The sequence below is a fragment of the Mustela nigripes genome, chromosome 9 (assembly GCF_022355385.1).
Source record: "Mustela nigripes isolate SB6536 chromosome 9, MUSNIG.SB6536, whole genome shotgun sequence".
Taxonomy (NCBI): domain Eukaryota; kingdom Metazoa; phylum Chordata; class Mammalia; order Carnivora; family Mustelidae; genus Mustela; species Mustela nigripes.
This window is the reverse complement of record NC_081565.1, coordinates 81,211,393-81,218,894: the sequence shown is the minus strand read 5'-3', so window position 1 is coordinate 81,218,894 and position 7,502 is coordinate 81,211,393. Positions and strand designations below refer to the sequence as shown.

The 7,502-nt window shown below is 44.5% G+C and overlaps 1 long non-coding RNA gene across 5 annotated transcripts in view; it reads right to left on the bottom strand.

Moving 5' to 3' along the window:
- The window catches only part of LOC132024836 (uncharacterized), a 154,142-nt gene that overhangs the window by 80,997 nt on the left and 65,643 nt on the right, over window positions 1–7,502 (bottom strand). The window lies entirely within an intron of this gene.

Sequence of the window (7,502 nt, the reverse complement as noted above, 5' to 3'; positions counted from 1 at the left end):
ATATATATATATCTCCAGTCCACTGGAGATCTTAGAATGTAAGTTCTAAGAAAGCAAGTTTTATTTAATTATTCATGGCCGTATCTCCAGCATTAGAACCCGTGTTCACTCAAGAGATACTTGATGGCAGAAACTCTGATGGCCCAAGAGTTTCAATGACTAGCCCAAGGTTGCCTCCGGCGGGTCAGAGTCAAGCCTAGGACTCAATGACAGAGAAAGGGAAGAGTAACTGTTGATATCTTACCATGAGCCAAGTACCAGTACCAAAAAGTTTGCGCACCACTTCATTTCATTCACGCCACATTCACGCCCCTACAATCTCCATTCTGCAGGTAAGGCCACAGGGAAGGTTATTCATCCATTCTTCATCCGGCCAGTTACTGGGCCCTTCCTCACCCAGCACCATGCCCAGCACTGGGACACCGTGGCCAACAGAACACACAGAGCCCATGGTCTAGCAAGGCAGGCGTTCAGTTACAGGATTTCTTCCTTCCCTCTTTCCTACCAGGACTGGCAGAGGGCGCAGCAGGCTCCCCACTGAGCAAGGAGCCCAAAGAGCAGGACTCGGACCTGGAGATCTGAGCCGAAGTCACCCACTTAACGGACTGAGCCACCCAGTGGTCCCGCCACTGGAGCTTCTAAGTCTAGGGATCTTTACGGGCTTGTTACGGCTGCTCTAATCTGGTTAACCCTCCCTGGGACTGACATCCCATCAGATTGGGAAAGGGTGATGGGGTCCCTCCAGGGTGGTGTAAAATCCTTTGAAGGGTGGTTTCCTCTCGGGGCTGGGGGCCTTGTCCCTGTATGCTTGCCTTCCGCTGGCCCTTCATCACTATGGAGGAATCAATGGACGGAAGCGCAGGAGGGAATCGGGATGGAGGGAGAAGTGAGTCTCCTTTGGGCGCAGTGGGCAGACGTGGGCTCCCTCTAGGGAGGGCACATGTGGACCGAGGCCCGCAGATGAGAAGAGCCCCCTGTGATCAGCTAAACAAAGCGTGTTTCAGGAAAAACAGCAAGAGCAAAGGCCAAACACCCTGCAGGGCACAGCAAGGTGAAGAAGTAGGAGTGTGACCGAAAGTCTGGGGAACGTGGAGAGGGTACAGGATGCGTGTGAAGGGGTAAGCAGAGGTGAGATCTCTTTCTCCAAGAAATATATATCTATATATAATTATATATTGATTATATAGTTAACGCTAATTAGTAATTATATGCCAGTTTTATAACACTGTGTTTATATAACTATATAATTAATCATATTGTGATTATATAATCACATATAATTTATATTTCTACTACATAATGTAATATATTACCTAATGCATCTATATTTATAATACAAATTAAAAATTTATATAAAATATATGAATACACATAAAATCAATATATAAATTCTACATACTATATATTTAGATATATACAATATAAATAAAATGTAATAGATATACATGATACAGGTTTTTTTAAGATTTTATTTATTTATTTGACACAGAGAGAGATCACAAGTAGGCAGAGAGAGAGGGAGAAGCAGGCTTCCCGCTAAGCAGAGATCCCGATGTGGGGCTCGATCCCAGGATCCTGAGATCACGACCTGAGCTGACAGCAGAAGCCTAACCCACTGAGCCACCCAGGTGCCCTATATGATAAAGTTTTAAATTAATGAATATATAACTTTTTTCTTGGGGAGAAGGATCATTATATGTTATATATATGAGATGATTAAGTTATACCTTTTTTTTATTTTTTAAAGACTTTTTGACACAGAGAGAAATCACAGGTAGGCAGAGAGGCAGGCAGAGAGAAAGGGGGAAGCAGATGCTCTGCAGAGCGGAGAGCCCGATGTGGGGCTTGATCCCAGGACCCTGAGATATGATCTGAGCCGAAGGCAGAGGCTTAACCCACTGAGCCACCCAGACACCCCTAAGTTATACTTTGAGAAGACGAGAGCCATGGATTTAAAAAAGATTGATTTGGGGGCACCTGGGTGGCTCAGTCAGTTAAGCCTCTGCCTTCACCTCAGGTCATAATCTCAGGGTCCTGGGATGGAGCCCCACGCTGGGTTACTTGCTCAGTGGGAAGTCTGCTTCTTCCGTTCCCTCTGCCCCGCCACCTCTCTTTCACTCTCTCATTTGCAAATAAATAAAATCTTAAAAACAAAATAAAAATTAAAAAAATAAAAAATAAAAAAGATCGATATCAGGGATGCCTGGCTTGTTCAGTTGGTGGACCATGCCACTCTTGATCTCGGGGTTGTGGGTTCAAGCCCCACACTGGGTGCACAGAGCACTTAAAAAAATATATTTAAGGGGCGCCTGGGTAGTTCAGTGGGTTAAGCCTTTGGCTCATGTCATGATCTCAGGTCCTGGGATGGAGCCTCATGTCAGACTCTGCTCTGTGGGGAGTCTGTTTCTCCCTCTGCCTCTGCCTGTCACTCCTCCTGCATGTGCTCACTCTCTTTCTGACAAATAAGTAAAATCTTTTTTTTTTTTAAAGATTTTATTTATTTATTTGACAGACAGAGATCACAAGCAGGCAGAGAGGCAGGCAGAGAGAGAGGAGGAAGCAGGCTCCCCGCTGAGCAGAGAGCCCGATGTGGGACTCGATCCCAGGACCCTGAGATCATGACCTGAGCCGAAGGCAGCGGCTTAACCCACTGAGCCACCCAGGCGCCCCAATAAGTAAAATCTTTTTTAAAAAATCTTTTAAAAAGACTGATTTGGGGAGGTAGGGGGGGGGATGGGGTAACTGGATGATGGGCATTAAGGGGGGGCATGTGCTGTGATAAGCACCGGGTGTAATAGCAACTAATGAATCATGGAACATTACATCAAAAACTAATGATGTATTACACATTGGCTAATAGAATTAAAAAAAAAAACAAAAAAAGGATTGATTTTGCCTTGTATCCTTCTGAGACCAGCTTAGTCATAGACAAAATAAATACACCTACTGAATTGCCTGATATATTTAAATATATATATTTTTTAATTTCTTGAATCTTTTAAATATATATATTTTTTAATTTCTTGAATCTTAGGGGTACCTGGGTGCCTCAGTCGGCTAAGTGTCCAACTCTTGATATCAGCTCAGGTCATGATATCAGGTCCTAAGATCAAGCCCCACTGGTCTAGGATTCTCTCCTTCTGACCCTCAGTGCTCACCACAGCCCCCTAACCTGTGCATGCTCTAAATAAATAAATAAAATTTCTCAAATTTTTATAAAATATACGTCATTTTTGCCAAACACTAAATCACTGATTTGGAAAAAGAAATCATACTCCCAGATAACTTTGCTGAACAGTCCAAGAACCCTGGACAGCCAATTTCTAGACCTCTCTGGATGTGAAAGAGAAATAAACTTCTCAATTTTTTTTAAAGATCTTATTTATTTATCTGACAGACAGAGATCACAAATAAGCAGAGAGGCAAGCAGGGGGTTGGGGGGGAGCAATCTCCTCGCTGAGCAGAGAGCCCGACACGGGGCTTGATCCCAGGACCCCAAGACCACAACCTGAGCAGAAGGCAGAGGCTTTAACCTACTGAGCCACCCAGGCGCCCCTAAACTTCTCAATTTTTAAAATGTTAATTTCTTGTTCTCTGTTTTACTCCGCAAAACCTAATTCTAATTGGTACCCTCAGATTAGCTGGAGAGTAGGGTCCAGTGGAAAGAGCACTTATCTTGATGGTGGTAAAAAGGAACTGATGGGTTACATTCACATTTTAGATTTAGATTTTTAGCTTTAGAAGGATTATCCTGTCAGGGAAATGCAAAACAAAACCACCATGAGATATACCTCATACCAGTCAGTATGGCTAATATCAAAAAGACAAGGAAACAAGTGTTGGTGAGAATGTGGAAAAAAGGCAGGCCTCATGCACTGTTAGTGGGAATGTACATTTTCTATGAAAAACAATATGGAGATTCCTCAAAAAATTATAAGTATGGGGCACCCGGGTGGTTCAGTTAGGTGAGAGTCAGACTCTTGGTTTTAGCTCAGGTCATGATCTCAGGATTGTGGGATCAAGCCCTTCATTGGGTTTCACGCTCGACGGGGAGTCTGTTTGGGATTCTCTCTCCTTCTCTCTCTCCCTCTGCCCCCCACCCCTGCTAAAATAAATACATACATTTTTTTAAAAGGGAAAGATTAAAAGTACTGTATGATCTAGTAATCCCCCTTCTGGGTATTTACCTGAAGAAAATGAAAACACTAATTCAAAAAGATATATGCAGCCCCACATTCATTAGAATATTATTTACAAGAGCCAAGATACAGAAGCAACCTGAGTATCCAGTAGAAGATGAATAAAGAAGATGTGGCATATATATAAAACGAAATGTTACTCAGCGATTACAAAACATGAAATCCTGCCATTTGCAACAACACGATGAAACCAGATGACAGTACGCTAAAGTGAAATCACTCGGACAGAGGAAGACAAATATCATATGATTTTACTTCTGTGTGGAATCTAAAAAACAAAACAGAGAAACAAGCAAAAAAAAAAAAAAACAGACTCATAAATACCCAGAACAAACTGGTGGTTGTCAGAGGGCAGGCAGATAGGGGATGAGCAAAACAGGCGAAGGGGATTAAGAGGTACAAACTTCCACTTGTAAAATAAATAGGTCATGGGGACGAAAAGTACAGCATAAGGAATATGGTCAGTACTATTGTAATAACATTGTACGATGACAGATGGCCACCACACGTCTCCCAGTGAGGACAGTGTAATGTACAGAAATGTCAAATCACTATACTGTACACCTGAAGAATAATATATATAAATATAATTATTATATATGATAATATAATAATAACCTTAATATAAGAGTGTAGGTCAACTATACTTCAGTTAAAAATAAATTTTTTAAAGATTTTATTTATTTATTTGTTTGTTTGAGAGAGCGTGCGCGAGAGCATGACGGGGGAGAATGAGAGGGAGAAGCAGACTCCCCACTGACCAGGAGCCCAATGTGGGACTCGATCCTGCAACTCAAGGATCATGACCTGAGCCAAAGGCAGTCACTTAACCAACTGAGCCACCCAGGCACCCTAAATAATTTTTTTTTAATTCCATTGAGAGAGATACAGACAGGGATAGAGGCAGAGGGAGAGGGAGAACCAACTCCCTGCCAAGCTGGGGGCTTGACATGAGGTTCGATCTCAGGACCTGGAGATCATGACCTTAGCCGAAGGCAGACACTTAACCTTATCTGAGCCACCCAGGCACCTTGAAATAATTTTTTTTTTAAATAAAACCTGTTTTTCTAGTAAGGATCATCTTTTAAAAAAGATAATCCTGTTGACCTTGGCTTGATTCACAATTTTACCCCAAGACATACCTCACTATAGTGGTTCTCACACTTCCGGGTGCATCCGATTTCCCCAGAGGGCTTGTTAGACCACAAATTCCTGGGCCCTACCCCAGAGTTTTTGATCCAGTAGGTCTGCATAGGGCCTAAGAATGTGCCTTTCTAACAAGTTCCCAGGGGCTGCTAAAGCTGCTGGTCCAAACATCTCAGGAATCACTGCCCTCGAGTAAGTCCTAAAAATGACCTCTAAGAGCGAAGAATGTGAGTTCTAGAACTCTCTCCCACCCCCAAGTGGGCAGGCACTGCTACACACCACCTCCCAGCACCTGCCCTTGGGCTGAAGCTCCATGGAAAGGGGAAAAGGGGAAATAGCACTGGGTCCTATAAGGTGCACCCCTCTACCTGGCCCTCTGGCAGCTATCAGTTTGTTCTCTGTGTTTACAGGTCTGATTCGGATTTTTGTTTGTTTCTTTGTTTAGATTCCACATATGAGTGAAATCATACAGTATCCGTCTTTCTCAGTGCAACTGAGAAGCAGATTCCGGGGAGGCCTTCCTGTGGTCAGCTCTGCTACTCTGAGCCCGCCTCCTTGGCTGAAAAGATACCAATTTTGCAGGGAATAGGCCAGGGCCTTCTCTATGCCAGAGCACGCTAAGCATGCTAGTTAATCATAGTGCAACCCCCCAAGTATATAATGCACTTCCGAGGGTGTGAGACAGGCCTCACTATTAGTGTGGCAGGACCTGGGGCTGTGGCGGGCAACCAAAACATTTTCCTTTGCCTCTAGTGAGGGCTTCTCGGCCCTGGCACCACTACCATTTTGTACTGGGTAATTCTGTGTTGTAGGGGGCCATCCTGTCTATAGCACATTATCTAACACACCCCTGGGCTCTACTCACTGGATGCCAATAGCACACACGCCCCCCTACCCCCACTTTGTTTTAACCTTCCAGTGTATCCCCAGATAATTTACAGGGGGAAACAGCTTCTCCAGGCTGGGTATTTACATAACAGGTGCTCAATAAATGACATAGGGTTAAGTGAAGGCAAGAAAATGTCTCTCATACAAAAGAACGCCCCGGATTACCCCTCTGACAGCCAATCAGATCCCACCTCCTCTACCCTATGTTTTCAAGGCCCTGTGCAAATGCCACTTCCTCCATGAAGACTTCCTTGATTGTCCTCACCCCTAGTCGTATATACCCTCCCACTCAGTAGTGATATCCAATAGTTTCTGTTCTTCTTTGACACTTGTCATTTAGTGTCCCACACATTTATACTTGCGTCCTATCTCTACTATTCACCAAGGACCAAGGTGGCTTTGGAAAAACTTGAGCGCAAACAATCTCCTCTGTCCACTAACACCTCCATAAAAATTATATTCTCTGGTATGCACAGGTAGTATTTTCTCAAGCCTATATAAAATAGGAATAGTTCACAATTTGCATTCCTCTGCAAAACACAACGTAAGTAAAATGGTCTTTTACCTATAACGTATTAACAAGCTCATAATTGGGGCGCCCAGGTGGCTCAGTGGGCTGAGCATGGGCCTTTGGCTCAGGTGGTGATCCCCGGCTCTTGGGATTCCCTGAACACGGGCTCCCTGCTCAGTGGGGAGCCTGCTTCTCCCTCTCCCTCTGCCCCCGGCTTGTGTTCTCTCACTATCTCAAAACAGCTTAATACCATACACTTAGCAGGCAGGTTCTAAAAAAACACTTTGCCTAGATTAACTCATTTAATCCTTAAAACAACCCTGGAGTAAAAACAAACAAACAACAACAACAAAAAAAAAACAAAAAAGCCACCTCCATTTTATAGATGAGGCACAGAGAAGTGAGTTGACTTGCCCCCTGGTCACACAGCTGGGAAGTACAGAGTTCGGATGTAAACCAGGCAATCCCTCTCCCACCTGCCCGCTCCTAAGGGCTGTAACCTCCTGCAGCCAAGCCGCACACCTGCGGGCCGTCGGGTTCCCAGCAAGCCCGCAGCCGCAGCTGGCAAATCCCTCCCAGACACAGTTCTGCAGCCGTGGGGCATCACGCATTCACACGTGGCCCAAGGCGCAGGCCCTGGGCTTCGCACCGAGCGCGCACCCCATTTGTGTCAAATACGGAGAGGGCGGAACGCTGGGAAGTTCTCCCTGAGGTCTAACCTCGGGCCATTTCCGACAGTGAACGGAAGAGGGGACCGG